The 19,198-nt window shown below is 45.7% G+C and overlaps 1 protein-coding gene and 1 long non-coding RNA gene across 22 annotated transcripts in view; one reads left to right on the forward strand and one right to left on the reverse strand.

Moving 5' to 3' along the window:
• The window catches only part of RBFOX1 (RNA binding fox-1 homolog 1), a 440,478-nt gene that overhangs the window by 302,558 nt on the left and 118,722 nt on the right, over positions 1 to 19,198 (reverse strand). The window lies entirely within an intron of this gene.
• LOC145531679 (uncharacterized) lies at positions 627 to 4,792 on the forward strand. Its single transcript, XR_014072659.1, has 2 exons — positions 627 to 991; positions 1,185 to 4,792. It is a non-coding gene; the product is annotated as an uncharacterized LOC145531679 (long non-coding RNA).

Genomic DNA, 19,198 nt, shown 5'->3' on the forward strand with positions numbered 1-19,198 from the left:
TGATGTGGGACGCCAAGTGTGCCTGATTTCTGGAAATGCTCTCCGTCTAACTGAACACCTCAGTAGGCTCCCAGCCCTAGCATTTATTCTTCCAACTTGTGGTTTTGGTTCAACCAGAGCAGTGGCTTTGAAACTTAGAAAAGCCCTTTGTACCTGGGAGATGTTCCTTTTGTCAAGCCATCATCATCTAACGCTGGGGCAGGCACCTTGGAAATAGGTGTATTTACGGGATGCAGTGGCTCAGCTGATAAAGAACCCATCTGCCAACGCAGGAGACGCAAGAGACTCTGGTTCAATCCCTCCGTCAGGAAGATCCCCCCGAGAAGGAAATGGCAACCCACTCCAGTATTCTTGCCTGGAAAATTCCATGGACAGGAAAGCCTTGGCAGGCTTACAGTCCATGGGATGGCAGAGTCGGACACAATTGACTGCACACACACAGGATGCTCGGACATGTGAGAGCGTGCCTTCAGGTAGCAAACAAATACACTACAAATACATCTGGTTTAAGAGTCGTACAGGGAATGCATAGATCAAGTCAGAAACAGGGTCCCCGAACAACATTTCCTTAAGCTTGAATTACAATACAGACTCTCTCCTTTATATTTCTTCACTTTTTCTCCTGCTTTTTCCTTTTTTTTTTTTTTTAAAGGGAACTGCCCCCTACACAATTTCCACTACACACACATTTATTTCCTCATCTATAAGATCACCTTCCTTACCTTGGCCCTACCTATAACAAGAAAAACCAGACTGAAGGAACTAAGTGCTGCCAGGCTAGACAAGACAGTCAGGTGAGAAGAGTCTATAAGAGTTCATCAGGTGAAGGTTTCCAATTTTCCCCCTGCAGGTCAGTCCAGACTGATGAAAGGGCAGTGCCACATTTTTAAAAAAGATACATGGGTTCAAGAGTGCACGCCAACACACCGACAAAGAATAATTCTTAAAAATACTCAGCACTATGGGCTATAGAGAACACATCTTATAAGAAGTGGGGGGGGGGGGGATCAATATAAAAGAAAAAAAATGCTCCAGATGTAATTGAAGTCATACATTTGTACATGACTTCTGCTATACGCCCAATTACTGCTATTTATCAAAAAGCAGACAACATTGAACCTGGCAGCATGAAAAACAAATTTTACTAAGTCAGAGGGGGAAAAAAAATCATCTGAAAGAGAAAGGGTGGGGGGAGATACAAATAATAAATAATTCAATATTCTCAAGGAAAGCTCTTGGAGAAGAGGCTTGGTTGATTCGAACATCAGACATGGGTCTGACAAGAGATGTATCGATTGAGACAATTCTATCATTATTATTCCAGCCGGAGTCCTTCACAAAAGCTGCTCTTTTTGCTCCTGTTTTTACTGCTGTAACTACCAGCCTCCTTCTTCTACCTTGATCTCTTTGAACTGGTATTCATTACAGCTTAAATCTTAAGCCTAAGCATAAGATCATAAACAGATTCTGCGTCTCATGTTTGGCGCCGGCAAAGGGCTCAGCTTTCCTAAAATCTAATAGGACGGCAGGCTATTCACAATCTGCGGAGGATTTCCACACTCGATGAAATAAGTCGGCTGCCCCATCTGTATAATTACCGAGGCAGAATATTTAGATTCGAGCAGGAGCATATATCCGAAGCAGATATGACCCACATCTAACAAAGAGTTGCCAAACGCTGAACAGAAAAGCTGACAACAAATGTATACTCGTTTGTTACTTTCAAGGCTATGAAAAGCAACACTGACAACATAGATCGGTAATGATTTCCTTCTCTTCTGCCCCAACTGAGTTCCAAAAATGTACTTGTTCTTCCAACCAAAACATTTTTGTTGTTGTTGTTAAAAAAGAGCCTTTTGGGTCAATGCAGATCACGAACATACAGTGGTATAATTAGTGAAGGAGGAATACACGTCCGTTAGGCATCTGTGAAACGTGGAACTATGTCTTCAGCGTTCGATGTGTTAATTACAACCAGATAGGAGGTGCCACAGAAAATTAACAGTCTGGCACAGGCATGAGGAGTAAACAGACAAAACAGGGGCTGCCGGAGGGTCGGGAGAGCAAGTCAATTTTGAAGAAAGATAAAAGGGCTGCCATGTCTGTGACGGCTGTGGGGAGGGGAAAGGGCAGTGGACCTTGTTATCATCAGTTAATTAAGCAGGAGGTCCAGGCTTGCATACACCACCACATTTGCCATGGTAATCAGATGTATTATTCAAATGTGCGGGAAAACAAAACGCCATGGCAAGCCTGACAAGGAGCAGCGACCTAAGTCGGTTCACCCCAAGGTGCCAGATGTACAAAGGCAGAGGAGCCAGCGGGGTTCTGTTCCTGGATGTCTGACCCATGAGGTGCCTTCCTGAAACTCAGGTGGGAGAATGGAGCTGGGCGGGGGTGAGGAGACACTCTTAAAACTAAATACGTGCCCCCACCCCAAGGTCTGTGTTTGCTGGCCAGCCAAGGTGAGAGCCTTTGCAGGAAAGACTGGGCAGGGGAGTCAGCTGGTGGAAGACAGGATGGCAACCAATTAGACTGAGCCTATAATGCAAATGGGGCCTTCCCAGGTGGCTCAGTGGTAAAGAATGTGCCTGCTAATGCAAGAGATGTGGGTTTGATCCCTGGATTGGGAAGATCCTCCGGAGAAGGAAATGGCAATGCACTCCACTATTCTTGCTTGGGAAATACCATGGACAGAGGAACCTACTGGGCTCAGTCCATGGGGTCACAAAAGAGTCAGATGTGACTTAGCAACTAAAGGACAACAATATAAATGACACTTAGTGGGTCTGAGAAGGGGTCTCTGGATGACTCGTGCCTTAGTTTACAGGGGAGAGAGACAGAGAGAATGTAAGTGTGAGCTCAGATTCAACATGGTTAGCCCCTTTCCTGGGCTTGCAAAATGAAGGGGTAAACCCCCAGCCAATCTCAGATTCAATCTTCTGTAGTTAACTCTCTGTGGCCAAGGATAGCTCAGTTTAGCTCATCTGGTCTTTCATCCCCAATGCATACTGACCATTGACATACAAGGACCTTAACAGTATTGCTACAACACCAGGAAAGTGAGACATTCCTTGTACTGGGCAGTGACCTGTGATGCCCCATCTCCATCTCTGAGGCCTGACTCACACCCAGAAGGGGCAGTGGTCATTTAAGTGGGTGAAAAGGTTTCTGGACACTCTGCAACACAGGTAAGAGGCAAGGTTGCTTGCCATGCACAACTTTAGGAAACATCATATCCGGTGAAAACTGGGGTTGAAACCCTCCCCCCTACACCCCCGCCAGCCATGGGCAATACAAAATCCAGTCTGACAGACACCAGAAGACCCGCTTAACTCCTGGCAAACCTCTTCCTCTGCTATAACTTTTTAACCGGGATGGAGCCCGGAAGTTTTCCTGGACTGGACATCATTCATCAACCTCCTATCCCCAGGCTCAGTATGGCTATTGGACCTGGGTTGGCCTGGAAGGAGCGGTGAGAGTAGGCATGGGAACTGATAGGAAATACTGGTACAAGTGTCTCAGCTTCCAGTGGCTGAGTTGGAGCTGGAACTCTTGCAGTTCCAGCTGATCAGGAGACTGTCCCCAGGGTGAAAGAAGAGGTGCTGGGTGGGGGTGGGGGTTGGAGGTGGGGGGGCTTGTGTATGGGTTACACACTGGTGTCAAAAGTGTATCTCATCGCAGTAAATCTGCAGCAAAAGGAAGTGGGAGATACCAGAGGAACAGAAGGGGAGCAGGAAAGCCAAATGGACATCAAGTTCTGTCGCTGGATTGACTCAGTACCCATTACACATGCGCAGACACAGAGGCACAGAAACACGTTCTTCACATACCTTTTACAGAGCATTCTTGAAATGACAAAATCATAGAGATGGAGGACAGATGAGCAATTGCCTGGCTTTCGGGGCAGAGGACCAAGGCTTCTTGCGACGGAGCTGCTCTGTGTATTGACTGTGGAGGCTGTCGTGGAAAACCACGTGGGCGATCCAGTGACAAAAGTAAGCACATGAATGTCACTGCGCGCGTGGGGAACCGCTCTCTGAGTCAGGTGGGTGGGTTGGGTCAGTGTTAGTTTCCCAGGTCTGATACTGTTTGATGATTATGCAAGATGCTACCCCTGAAGGCACTGGGTGAAGGGAATAGGAGATCATCCTTTTCTGTTATTTCTTACGACTGTGCGTGAATCAACAATCATCTCCAAATTAAAAAAGAAAAAAAAAGTTTTCAGCAAAATCCAAGTTTAGGACTTATGCATGGGATTCCCAGGGTCCCTACCTACCAGCCATGAGTTCTTGCACAAATTACTTCTATAAGGCCCAATCTTCTGCTATCAAATATGGATAAGAATAATGTGTCCTTCAAAGAATCATTGTGGAGGTTTAATGATGTAATATGTTTTCTATGGTTAGAGAGTCCCTTGGTACTTAGTAAGGGTTTGGTAGATGTTAGTTATTACTTAAAAAAAAAAAAACTGCTTTCTTTTAAACTTTTTATTTTGCATTGGGGTATAGCCAATTAATAATGTTGTGACAGTTTCAGATGGACAGCAAAGGGACTCAGCCATACATATACATGTATCCATTTTCCCCAAATCCCCTCCCATCCTGGCTGCCACATAATGTTGAGCAGAGTTCCCTGTGCTACATAGTAGGTCCTTGTTGGTTATCCATATTAAATACAGCAGTGTGTACATGTCCATCCCCAACACCAAACTATCCCTTCCCCTCATCCATAGATCTGTGAGCCTGTTTCTGTTTTGTAAGTTCATCTGTATCATTTCTTTTTCGATTCCACATATGAAGGATGTCACACAATAGTTTTCCTTTCTCCTTCTCTGTCTGACTTACTTCCGTCAGTATGACAATCTCTACTAACTGCAAATGGCATTACTTCATTCTTTTTCTTTCTTAACTTTTAAGGTCAGCGTTACCATTAGTATTTACAAGTAGTATCCATATCTATATGGATAAATAAGGACGCATCTAAGCTCTGAGTTGCCTTTACTCAGAGATTAAAAGTGTACCTCTTGCCACTAGATTCTCTGATTTTCAATGATTGGGAATGGCGGGTGCTTTCCATAATTCATCACTGACAAAAAAGGATAAGAAGCCTGTTCCCCAGAAGGGCTCTTGCACTACCCCCTCCCCAGCATCATCTACTTATAACTTCCCCATCTTATGCAGAGGATACCCTTCCCTCCCCAGTGAGGACCCAGGTCTCCTGCATCCTTTATAGCAGCCAAAAGAGGTCAGGGTCCACTCCCGGGCACTCAATCACATCTGCTAAGAGCTACTGAAAGGAGCAGCAGGGAATAGAAGTCTCTATTCTGATCAAATTAGTTGGACATGGATCAATAGCAAGCCTTGGTGTGTCCGTAAGCTCGGAGCCGGCTGATTCCCGGCATAGAGCGAGAGAAAGAGAGAGTGAGGGGGAGAAATAATATCTGTTTCCTTGGCACAGAGATTTCCTTATGTTGAGTCTGTCACTTCCCATTTCTGTTAACAAACTGCTGAATGGAGCTCATCGTTGGGCAAATATTACAGCTCCCTGGAATACAAAGTGGGGGCAATTGTTTCCGACTGGGGGTTTAATAACAAAGAAAAGGCCAGGCGAGAAAGGAGAGATCTGGGGCCGGGGAGACTCTGTCTGCAAGAGGGGGAGACCAGCTCTACAGAGACAAGGTTCAGGAAAGAAGAGAGAAGGCAGGCTTCAGCTTCACTTGTGTTTTCTGTTCTGTTTTCCTCTCTCTTAAACTGCCACTAGCCCAAGATTCACAGCCAGAGTTACTGGGTTCAAAGTTATCATAGCGAATGCATAAAAAGGACGGTTCTATCTTTCCCAGGAGAGACTGCTAAATTTGGAATTGAATAACTTTGGAAAGAAGGGCTTGGGAAAAAAAAAAAAATGAATGCACTCTGCTTATCTTCTACTTTCCTCTACTGGAAAAGGAATGTCATCATTGCTGGGTGGAGAGGAAATGGTGGCCGTCTTCTTGGTATGCAACAAATCTCCTTGGTGAGGGTTGTCAACTACAAATTGGCACTTGCCGTGCCCACTTGCCATCTACCCCTATATGTGTATACGTGTTAGTCCCTCAGTCATGTCTAACTCTTTGCGACCCCATGGGCTGTAGCCTGCTAGGCTCCTCTGTCCATGGGATTCTCCAGTCAAGAATACTGGAGTGGGTTGCCATTCCCTTCTCCAGGGGATCTTCCTGACCCGGGGATCAAACCCGGTCTTCCGTATTGCAGGTGCATCCTTTACTGTCTGAGCCACCAGGGAAGCCCATCCACCTCTACAAGAATTAAATCACGTGCTGCCGCAGCTGCTGATTTTCAACACCCCCTAAAAAGAGTTCAGGGAGGAAAGCAGATGAGGCATTCTGTGCTCTGGGAGGGGAAAAACTGGCAGGACAGCTCTTCAGATAGTTAGATACTTTCAGGAGCCAATTTTGAGAGCCCAATTCGTGTATCTCCCCATATCTAGAAAAGCACTAAAATCCTTCTTGGGGATGAATGTTTCTCATGATTAGGAGAAAGCTTCTGGGAAAATGTGTGCTTGATTGCATGTATTCCCCTTCATCAAAATCAAATATCTACTGAACTTGCCCCCTGCATCTTTGCAACAGTTTCTCAGAGCTATTTCCCAGGCTGCAGTCCTCATTTTGCCCCAAGTAAAAAACTTTAACTCGCATCTCTCATGTTATGCATTTTTTTAGTTGACAGGGTGGTGTGTTGGCTTCCCAGGTGGTACCAGTGGTAAAGAACCCGTCTGTCAATGCAGCAGACGTAAGAGACTCAGGTTCGATTCCTGGGTCAGGAAGATCCCCTGGAGGAGGACATGGTGACCCATTCCAGTATTCTTGCCTGGAGAATCCTAAGGACAGAGGAGCCTGGCAGGCTACAGTCCATAGGGTCACACAGAGTCAGACATGACTGAAGCATCTTAGATGCAGCATGCATGCACGGTGGTATATTAGAGAGAGAAAATAGAGAATACCAAGTGGAGAACCCCCTGTATTCTTAACAATATCAAGGAAGGAAGAACTAGGAACCTAACTAAGTTAGGTTTCATACATCACCCAAGCCTGGAGCCAGAAAAGAGCAGAACTGGGTGTCAAACACTGCATGGACTCCAAATTCTGCATTGATTCCACAGTGCCACTCTGTCTGCCCACTCAAGGGGACTGAGCTGTCTCTTGTTTTGGAGAGGTTTATCACCCTGGTGATTATGAACCTCAAGTGTATTGGCTCATGGCTACCCTCTGGATCTGCATTCTGAACCAGAACTCCGTTGGTCATACAGCCAGAAACTACTTATTAGTCTTGGACTGTCATGCTAGCCAGTGGTGCCTGTCAGGACCTGCACATCAGATTCATCTGAGACTTTAAAATCCCAAATACCCAGCCCCTCACTCCCAGAAGATTTCCATGGGCAGCCAGGATTGTAAACGACTGGGCATGGCGATGTAACAAATTTGAAAAATGGCAACAAATTGTGCTTTGAGAGGATTATGACAATATGTTTGGTAGCACGATGAATACTGAAAATAACTTAAAGTTCAGAATTTTATACATTAGAGGCTGCAGGGTGTAGCAGAAAGAGCCAACGTCAGCCTTTTACTAGGGATGTGGCCACGTAACGCCTTCAAAACTTTTTGATCTATAATATGGAGATGCTAGTCTGGAAACAGTGACAGCCTTTATTTTCTTAGACTCCAAAATCACTTGCAGATGGTGACTGCAGTCATGAAGTTAAAAGACTGTTGCTCCTGGGAAGAAAAACTATGACAAAACTAGATTGCACATTAAAAAGCAGAGACATCATTTTACTGACAAAGGTCCGTATAGTCAAAGCTACTGATTTTTCCAGTAGTCATGTACAGATGTGAGAGTTGGACCATAAAGAAGGCTGAACACTGAAGAATTGATGCTTTCAAACTGTGGAGAGTCCCTTGGACTGCAAGGAGATCAAGCCAGTCAATCCTAAAGGAAATCAACTCTGACTATTCACTGGAATGACTGATGCTGAAGCTCCAATACTTTGGCCACCTGATATGAAGAGTCTACTCTTTGGAAAAGACCCTGGTGCTGGGAAAGACTGAGGGCAGGAGGAGAAGGGGACGACAGAGGATGAGACAGTTGGATGGCATCAGCGACTCAATGGACATGAATTTGAGCAAATTCTGGGAGATAGTAAAGGACAGGGAAGCCTGGCGTGCCGCAGTCCATGGGGTCGCAAAGAGTCGGATGTGACTTAATGACTGAACAACAACAAAGTCTTCTCCTGGCAGAGCTGTTATGGAAATTAGAAAAACAATGGAGAAACATTGAGCACTGTGCTCAGAATACTGTGGGCATTCAACAAGGTCTACCATACTGGCTGGAAAGTCTATGATTTCTATTAAAAAAAAAAAAAGACTAAAAACTAAACATGACTACATTTGTGTTATGTTGCATGATTTCCATTGGAGAAGACCACATTTGAATTGGAGATCGTTTTACATTTCTCTCTTTATATAGTCTTTCCAATAATGTCATCTGTTCAGAAAGACCTCCTCTGACTGTGTTATATATTTATCTTCTCACGAGGCTTGTACTTCCACTTTATATCACTTCCTAGGACCCAGGTATTCATTATGCACTCACTCACCCATCTGTTTAGTCCATGGATCTATCCTTAGCACGAAGAAGCCTATTTGCATGTAGAAATCTACCACAAACACTTGTTGAGTAACCAAGTAAGTCAATGTTAATGGATGAATTCCTGTAGATCACTTGAATTGGGGTTATTCAAATATCTTTTTCTTTCTTAAAATTAAAAAAAACATATTCGCTGTAAGATTTCTGGCATGTAGCATCTTAGGTACCTGACTAGCAATTGAACCTGCACTCCCCACTGCAGTGGAAGCACAGGATCTTAACCACTGACTGCCAGGGAAGTCCCATGGACTTTGCTTTTCAATCCATTCCAGCCATGAGTCAGAATCTTCAGGGGCCAAGGCCTGGGACTCTGCATTTCGACACGGCATGCAGGTGATTCTGATGGACACCAAAGCGAGAGAATCACTTTTCTGGTGCTAGAGAAGGAATTGTCACTGGGTTGCGGCAATGTGTCGGGGTTCTCTGGATGCTCATGTGTGTGCAACCGATGAATCCTTACAGAAGCTGAAGAGGTGAATACTACCTCCATTTTACAGTAGAGAAACCAAGCTCTTGCATTTTGTGAAATATACCTGAGGTCACTCAGCTAGTAAGTAATGGCACTGAGCGTGGGACCCAGATCTATAGCTACAAAGAGAAATACTCCTTCTGATAACTGGTGCTATTGTCAAACCAAATACTCCCAATCTCCTATTGCAATCCCAGCTGTTTCTGAATCCCAGTCATTGGGGAAGACTTCATTGATACTTATTTTAGGTATTAGGTCAGCAGTGCATGAGGAACAGCAAGAGCAAACATATGGTAACAAGATAGAGGCTAGACTCTATGGAGAACTGCAAGACAACTTCACAACCAGAAGGAAGGGACCTCAGTGGTGTTTGAAGCACAACGTCACCTGGGATCTTTCGAGAAATGCAGATTCTCCCCAACTCATCCCAGAGTCAGGATGGGGAACGATGGAACCTTAGGCCACCTGGGTTTCAACAAGCTCCCCTGGGAAGAGGAAGACCCACTTCCTTAGAGAATGGGAGAGAAAAGAGGGCATTTCAAGGAGGCTGGGATTGTCAGGGAAGAGAAATGGTTTGAGGGTGAGGATTCCTGTTGAGGCAATAAGGATTCACTAGGCAGAGCCCTAATGTGAAAGTGGTCCAGCTCTGCTTCCTGGAAAAACTGATGCTAAGAAGCTCCTCAGGATCAGGGAAGCTTGTGTCCCAAGCTTGTCTTTCCTGTTGTTGTTCAGTTGCTCAGGCATGTCTGACTCTTTGCGACCCCATGGACTGCAGCACACCAGGCTTCCCGGTCCTTCACCATCTCTTGGAGTTTGATCAAACTTATGTCCATTGAGTCATCTTCCTTACAGTTTTTATAGTTTTATTTTTTCGGATAAAAGGATCCCATGATTAAATCAGTCTGGGAAACTTGATTCAGAGCAAATGGCACAATTACTTTGATGTTTAGACCTTTCAAAGCCATTAACTGACTGATAGATACCATGAAAATAGTAAATAGAAGATTTTATAGTACTCAGTAAAAATTTATCAGAGAAACACTTATTAACAGGAAACATTGGAACTTTTTGGTTATTCATTACTTTCTCTGTATGCTTATATGTCTTTTTTTAAAAAATAAACTTTACTGTAAAATAGCTTTGGATTTACAGAAATGTTGTAAAAATAGTACAGAGGATTTGCACATGCTCAACACCCGGCTCCTCCTATTATTAATCTAACTTGATGAAGATAAAAATCTGACTCTTATGCATACCCTTCAATAAAACATTGTGTGTGGGTGATTCTTAAAATTCCAATTTGATAGCAACTAGCCCATTCTTTGGCATCCCACTCCAGTACTCTTACCTGGAGAATCCCAGGGATGGCGGAGCCTGGTGCGCTGCCATCTGTGGGGTCGCACAGAGTCGGACACGACTGAAGTGACTTAGCAGCAGCCCATTCTTGGGGGGTGAGCAGTTCCCTGGAGCCTATTAGAACTCTCATGATCAGGGAAATTTGCATACAAATAAAAAAAATCTTATTTTCCGAAATCTGACGAAAATACAGGAACCTCTGTGTAAAGTATCAACATCTCTGTAAAACTGTTATCCAGCCAAGGGTATAGGCTGAGGGTTAATAACATAGATGGTAGTATTAACCTGTGTATATGTGTGACTACTCAGTTGTGTCCAACTCTTTGTGATGGACTCTAGCCCGCCAGGCTCCTCTGTCCATGGGATTTTCCAGGCAAGAATACTGGAGTGGGTTGCCATTCTCTCCTCCAGGGCATCTTTGCGACCCAGGGGTTGAACCCATGTCTCCGTCTCCTGCACCTCCTGCACTGGCAGGCGGATTCTTTACCACTTCGCCACCTGGGTACTTGGTGGGTTTAAATCTCAGCTTTGCTATTCATACATAGAGGACTTGGGCAAGATATTCCCACAGCACCAGCATCTTCATTTGTCAAATGGGGGTCAGAACAATATCTCCAACAGAGAGTTGTTATGTTGGGCCAAAGAGCTGATGCCTAGGCAAGAATTACGGCACTGTTACTGGACCAAACAAGTCACCCAATATAGATTAGCCATTATTTTTACAGAGAAAACAGCATTGGGAATATAACATTTCAGTAGGTCAACAACTGTCAGATGCCAGCAATTTCATAGATTTCGATCTGTCCCTCTCGCCATCATCACCATCTTCATCATGATCACCAAAGAGGCCAAAATACAACGGAGCTTTCACTAAATGAAGTGACCCCAGAACTGGAGCCAGCCAGCTATGCCCTGGTGATCCTCCAGGCTCCCCCCCATTTGAGAAGTGTCAGTATCCCCCCTCATTTCTAACCAGGTTGGGTTGGGCGGACCCCCTCCTCCCATGGAAGTCATCATCTTAACTCCATTTTTCCACACTTCATTCCATCCATTGCCTGGGACTAAAGAGGACTATCAAAGCAATGGGACTAAAGAGGAATTTCACAGCTCCAGGCTCTCAGCTGGGAAAGCCCGGGAGCAAAGAATGAATGAAACATGATGAAGTTTCCTGAATTTTTCCAGAAAATCAAACTTTCAATGAAATCGGAGATGGGAATCCAGGAACAGCCAGAGAGAGAGAGGAGAGAGAGAGAGAGAGCCAGTCCAGCAATGATTGGATTATATCCACCGGCAAGTGGCTCCTTATTAAGACCATTCAAACGGATGTAATAGATATCACGCATGCATATGTATTCAGTGCACGCACATATAGACTCAGGATCCTGGGAAATAATTGAAACAAGAAACAATAGGCGAGGTCTCTTCCAGGGACTTGTGTTCAGAAAGAGTCTTGCTGTTTGTTTTCTCTGTTTTCCGCATTCCGTGACAAGGCTGGGGGGCGGGGGTGGGGGGGTGGATGGAATGGAAAGAAGTGCCACTCTCCAATCACTAAAAATAAATACTTGTGTTATATTCTGTTCCCTCTGCAACGAATAAAACAGGCACGAGGGTTTATAATATCAATTCACAGGGCTCTTTCTGCTCCAGTGAACTGTTACTGAACGGTTCAGAACAAAGCTACAGGCAGATCGGACAAAGCTCTTCTAACAGGGCTGACATTAGGCTCAGCCTGATAAGACGACATCAGAGAGATGCTTGTGTCCCAGACCCTCAGATCACAGCAGCCCGAGACGGAGAGGTGGTCCAGCGGCGGGAATCTGATCACAGACCCGGTTCCGCTGATCTGGCTTAGAGCGACGGCTCAGCTCAGGGTTATCAGGTGAAGCTGGAGGAGTTCAAGATGATCTCGACCTGGCAGTGCATTTAGACATTAAGAAGAGCCCAGCTTTGGAAGAAGCAGGGCGGCGGGGAAGGACTGGGGGTGTGGGGCTGCAAAAGGAAAAGAAGAAAATTCATCTGATATAACAACGTGCTGTGTTTCACACGCCTGGATGCCAAGCACCTCCTAAGCCCCTTCTAAAGCCATCCCCGGCGTAGAACTACTCTTCTCAACTGGGGACCACTATGGTTCCCATTCCTCAGGGACATTTGGCAATGTCTGGGGACAGTTTTGATTGTCACACTTGCAGGGGCTTTTTTTTTTTAAGACTTATTTATTTTTTGGCTGGGTGGATCTTGGTTGCTCTAAGGGCTTTCTCGAGTTGCAGCAAACAGAGGCTATCTCTAGTTTGCAGTGCGCACGCTTCTCATTGCCGGCAGCTTCTCTTGTTGCTGAGCATGGGTTCCAGGTAGGCGCGCTCAGTAGCTGTGGCTCCGGGGCTTAGTTGCCCCATGGCATGTGGAGTCTTCCTGGAGTAGGGCTCAAACAGGTGTTTGTACTGCATGGCGAATCCTTAACCACTGGACCACCAAGGAAGCCTCTGGCAGGGGCACTTTTGACTGGCATCCAGTGGGTAGAAGCCAGGAAAACATAACAATGTGTAGGACGGCTCCCTCACAAAGAACACACATTTGGTGCAAAACGTCAATGATGGGGAAACCTGCTCTAGGACATAGTGACCCCGATTGCCCAGCTGCTGCTGCTGCTGCTGCTAAGTCGCTTCAGTCGTGTCCGACTCTGTGCGACCCCATAGACAGCAGCCCACCAGGCTCCGCCATCCCTGGGATTCTCCAGGCAAGAATACTGGAGTGGGTTGCCATTTCCTTCTCCAGTGCATGAACAGGAAAAGTGAAGTGAAGTCGCTCAGTCATGTCTGACTCTTAGCGACCCCATGGACTACAGCCTACCAGGCTCCTCCGTCCATGGGATTTTCCAGGCAAGAGTACTGGAGTGGGGTGCCATTGCCTTCTCCGGATTGCCCAGCTAGACGGAGATAAAGCCTTATTAAATTAGATTATCAAGTTAGTTATTGGCAACAACGATCTCACTCCTCAGCGCAATCGATGGACAGTCTGGACAGGAGAAAGCATCCAGAATTAGTTGCTTCTCTTCAGCAGGTCAAACAGATGGTTATAATTTGAGGATATTTACAGGATATTTTTGGAGACATACTGTTTACTCCCATTCACCTCAGCACGGTGACACTCTCCAATCGTTTGCTGTATTCAACTTCCCAAAGAAGACGCATTTTAACTTTTTTTTTTTCCAAAATGAATAGAGTCACTGTATAGAATTTCTTCTGCTTTACTGGTATCTATGAGTCACCACGGTGAAGTGCAATTTATCTCACTGAAATTGTTGGGCAGAAAAAAAAATCTAAACAATTTGAGTGTCTGCCTCAATTGAGATTTTTATTAGTTGCAATAACAAGGGCATTCATTGGATGATGCTCAAATACCATAACCTGGTGGTGCCCAACTTTTTTGGCACCAGGGATTGGTTTTGTGGAAGACAATTTTTCCAGGCTGCGGTTGAGGGGAGGATAGTTTGGGGATGATTCAAGTGCATTACATTTATTGTGCACTTCATTTCTATTATTATTACATCAGCTCCACTTTAGATCAACAGGTATCAGATTTTGGAGGTTGAGGACCCATGCTATAACCCATGGGCTTCCTTGATGTCTCAGCAGGTAAAGAATCCGCTTGCAATACAGGAGACACAAGAGACCCACATTTGATCCCTGGAGAAGGAAATGTCAGCCCACACTAGTATTCTTGCCTGAAAACTCCCATGAACAGAGAGGCCAGGCAGGCTATAGTCCAAAGGGTCGCAAAGAGCTGGACATGACTGAGCGACTAAGCACTCACGCATGCTCTAATCCAAAGAAAGTGAAAGGCCTGACACTCAAAAGTAGCTGGACAGTGGTATGCTAGGCGAATCAAATTTTCTGAGCTGTCGTGTGGAAGTTTGTCAATGTTCCACTGTCTAAAACCAGTTTCTGAACTTTTATCCACGAAGGGCCAGAGAGTAAATATTTTAGGCAAGCAGGTCATACATTCTGTTGAAACTACTCAACTCTGCCGTGGCAGCGCAAAAGTGGCCATCAACCATTTGTAAATAAATATGTGCATGGCTGTGTTCCAATTAAACTCTGTTTAAGAAAATGGATTCAGCTGTTGGGCCATGATCTGTCCACCTCCAGTGAAAGAGAAAATCCTAGAGCTTAACTGGAGTCACTGAATCTGCAGTGGGTGTGGACAGCACTTGCAAGTGAGTAGAGTCTCAAGGTTATGACTGTGCCTACTCGTCACCAGTGTATTAAGGTGAGTCTCAGCAGCAATGAGCATAATGAAAATGGTGTCAACTTGGGGTTGCTGTAATAGACAGTGTTTCTGCTATGTTTCTACTGAACCCGATACATGCATTTCTTAGAAACACTAATGCCTGAAACTAACTGAGCCCCTACCATGCCATACACCAAGCACCATCATAGCTTCTGAGGATACAAAGATGAATTGGAACTACAGTAATCGTACTTGTCCAAGAGTGACTATACGAGCATCATGTTTTCTTTTCTACACCAGACTTCTCTATAGCATACCTGCACATAGGTACACACACATATGCACACCCCATACAAGTCACTTGAAGCTAACATCATATTTTTTTTCTCATTGCTTTTTTCTGTTACTAACTCTAGCAGGAGTAGCTGTAAAGTAGGTGGACAGAATAATCCCCTCCTCCCTCCAAAAATGTTCTGGTCCCAATTCCCAGAATGAAAATGTCACCTTCCACTGCAAAAGGGATGTTGCCAAAGTGATGAAGTAAAGGAGCTTGAGATGGGGAGATTATCCTGAATTATCTAGGTGGACCCAGTGGGATCATGAGGGTCCTTTGAAGAGCAGAGAAGGAGATATGATCACATAGGTAGAGTCAGAGAGCACAGCAGATGCTACACTGCAGGTTCTGAGGATGTAGAAAGGGGTCATGAGCCCAGGAATGCAGGCGGCCTTGAGATCTGGACGAGGCCAGGAAACACAGAGGGGCACAGAGGGAGCACCGTCCTGCCAACACCCCATGAGAGCCACTTGGGACTCCTGAGCTGTAGAAATGCAAGATAATAAATTCTGTGTTGGTTTAAACACACTCTTGTTTGCGGTCATCACTTGCAGCAGCCACAGGACGTGCAAGCATGGTAAGTCACTTCAGTCGTGTCCAACTCTTCTGCGACCCTATGGACTGTAGACTGCCAGGCTCCTCTGTGCATGGGATTCTCCAGGCGAGAATACTGGAGTGGTTGCCATGCCCTGCTCCAGGGGATCTTCCCAACCCAGGGATCGAATATGCATCTCCTACATCTCCTGCATTGGCAGGCAGGCTCTTTACCACTAGCGCCACCTATCGAGGCTGTAAGTGTTGAGCCACAATTGACTGCAAGGTTGAAGGGTCACTTTGGGACACAGAAAGCTTTTAGGGAGGGCAACTCGGGACTCTGGAAACATTTGATTTTTTTTTTTTTTCCTTCTAAGTACTTTTGCATCACTCTCTAGTTTATTGTTGACTCAAAAACTAGATTCAAAAGTGGGTTTCCTTTTGGGTTTGGACCTCCTTATGAGTACAAATCCAACACGGATGCCTAACCCCTCTGCCCTGAAGCATCTGGAAGGCTCTCATTGAGACAGGCTGGGACCTGGGACCCTCTCCTGCAGTGTGTGCACCTAGCCAAACGTCTCCTCCAGCAACAAAAGATGAAGAAACTATAAGAGACTAGAAAGAACTGTAGGCATGCACAGTTGGGGCAAATTCTGGATGAAATATACAACGAGACCAAAAACAAAAAAAAAAAGAAAAGAAAAGCCCTCAACTGCCTCAAGAGGCTGGAGAAAATCACGGGGGTCAGGAGCAAAAGTAAGGTACTGTGTGCATGCCCCCTGCACCCAGCACCACAAAGGGGTGGGAAAACACCTAAGTCCCCCTCCCCCGACACGAACCCCAGGACACATCTCTGTTGTTGTTTAGCCCCTAAGTCATGTTCAACTCTTTGTGACCCCATGGAGTGTAGCCCGCCAGGCTCCTCTGTCCATGGGATTTCCCAGGCAAAAATACTGGAGTGGGTTGCCATTACCTGCTCCGGTGGATCTTCCCAATCCAGGAATTGAACCCAGGTCTCCTGCATTGCAGGCAGATTCTTAACCCACTGAGCTACGTGGGAAGCCCCGACATATTTCTACAAGGCTGGAAAAGACAGGCATGAAATACTTGGCACATAGTAGGTCGCATCTCTTTCCCACTCCTCCATGGGCTGTAGTCTTGGCATAATTCGGAACTGCAGTGATACAGAGGAGCTTTCTGGGACAATCACAACTGGAGAGATTTCTGTCCATGTGTGTTTTGGAGAATGCAATCATCTTGCCAATAAAGCCTTTGTGTCTAGAGCAGGATTTCGCAAACCCAGCAGTTTGGGCAATTCTTTTCCTGTGGGGTCGGTTCTGTCCTGTGCAAAGGATGCTTAGCAGCATCGCTGGCCTCTGGCCCATGGATGTTCACAGCAACTCTCCTTTCCTCCCCAGTCAGCACAGCCAAAAGCATCTCTGGACATGGTCGATGGCCTCTGGGCACTCCATCGCACCTGCCTGAGAATCACTGATCGAGGGCTGTAACCTCATTGCTCCCGATGTCCAAGAATGGAAAGGGCACAGGGAACAGGTGCTGAGACAATGGCTCAGCTTTAAGGGACAAAATCCCTGGTAGAGAGAACTCCCCTTGTGTGCATGACCCAGGGGACCATCCACTTCCTGGTGAAAATGCAGGCTGACCACAAGTACCAGTGGAGCTCAGGGCGGTGACCTGGATCAGCACAAGCTTGAGTGATCTCCCACCTCCAGTATGAGAATGTGTTGTTGTTTAGTTACTAGGTCGTGTCTGACTCCTGTGACTTCATGAACTATAGTCCACCAGGCTCCTCTGTCCGTGGGATTTCCCAAGCAAGCATACTAGAGTGGGTTGCCATTTCCTTCTCCGGGGAGGCTTCCTGACCCAGGGATCCAACCCTTATCTCTGGCATTGGCAGATGGATTCTTTACCACTGAGCCACCTGGGAAGCCCAGAATGTATGGAAGGCCCAAATGTGCCACACAAGATGTGGATTTGAAAGGCGAGGCAAGAGGCAGACAGGGAGCCATATCACAAAGTGCAAGGCAGAGGGCTGCGGGAGTCGGGATCACATTTAATGGTTGCCTTCCGAGCAGCCCCCAAGTTCCAGAGCAGCTGTGAACACACTTTGTCCAGAGCCCGTCTCTGCTCAATGTTCTCTGGCAACACCTGGTGGAACAGAGAAAAAACTGCACAGCGCCCTGGTGTGAGATGCTGCTTCTGCTAATCTCCTTGCTGCCAAAGGCTCTCCAGCTTGCAAAGGTTTACTGCGGGGAGCTGAGCAGGGTCCCGTCAGAGGCCCCGCCTCCGCGCTGCCAGCAAGGCTGTACTCAGTCCATTTCTACTGTTTTCATTTCTACTTTACCAAGCAGAAAACACACATTGCTGTATCGGCAAGAGCAGTCTCACTGGGACAAGGAAATAAATTGCAACTGCAGCCTCACTGGAGGTTTTTCTCTAGGCTATGCCCAGAAAGCTGCCTCAGTGATCCTGCAATCAAGCAAGCGTTTACTGAACGCTTCTGGGTTATTATGGTACCCTAAAGGATGCCCTTCCTGGCTTGGCAGGCATCTCTCCAGCTGTAGAGTCAGCTCTACTTGGAGGAGCAGAGATGAGAAAGGGGAGCACAACCCCAAACATCTACTCCCTGGGCACAAGATGTAATGACCAAGGCACTCCATTTGGCTGCCACCCCGCCTGCCCTCACATCAGCATCCCAAGGGAGGTCACGTGTGTTTCTTTCCTTATGAGAAGGGAAGGCTAACTTGTCATGCATTCTACCTGATAAAGGTGTGGCAGGAGGGAATTGGAAAATTAAAAAGCATATTCAGGATCTCTTTCCTTTTTAAAGGCTGAATACTATTTTGTTGTGTGTGGATATATATACATATTTCCACACAGACATTGCATTTTCTTTATCCATTCATCTGCCAACAGACAGTGAAGTTGTTTCGGTATCTTGGCTATTGTGAGTAAAGCTGCAATTAACATGGAAGCACAGACATCTCTTTGCAATACTGATTTGGTTTCCGTTGGATATATACCCAGAAGCAATATGGCTAGATCATCAGGTAGTCCTATGTTTAGGACTGTGTTTTGTGGAACATCCATACTGTTTACTGTAGCAGCTGCATCAATTTATATTCCCACCACCATGGACCCTTTTCTCAACATATGTACCAGATTATTTCACAGTTTATACATATATCAAAACATCAAGATATCAAAATATCTTAACACATATACAATTTTTATTTGTCAACAAAATTGTACTCAACTTTTTCAAGGAACAGTCTCTTGAAATCCATAGATTCACTACATATTTCCAAGAGAGCATTCTAGCATGGTTGGAAGGCAGACTGGTCTCAGAGCTTGAGGTCTTGTTTACTCATGTGTTAGGTATGTGAGTGCCAAAGAACTGATGCTTTCTAATTATGCTGCTGGAGAAAACTCTTGAGAGTCCTTTGGACTACAAGGAGATCAAACTAGTCAATCCTAAAGGAAATCAGTCCTGAATATTCATTGGAAGGACTGATGCTGAAGCTGAAGCTCCAATACTTTGGCCATCTGATGTGA

Source organism: Giraffa tippelskirchi, chromosome 13, assembly GCF_054371585.1.
Source record: "Giraffa tippelskirchi isolate mGirTip1 chromosome 13, T2T-mGirTip1v1.2.pri, whole genome shotgun sequence".
Classification (NCBI taxonomy): domain Eukaryota; kingdom Metazoa; phylum Chordata; class Mammalia; order Artiodactyla; family Giraffidae; genus Giraffa; species Giraffa tippelskirchi.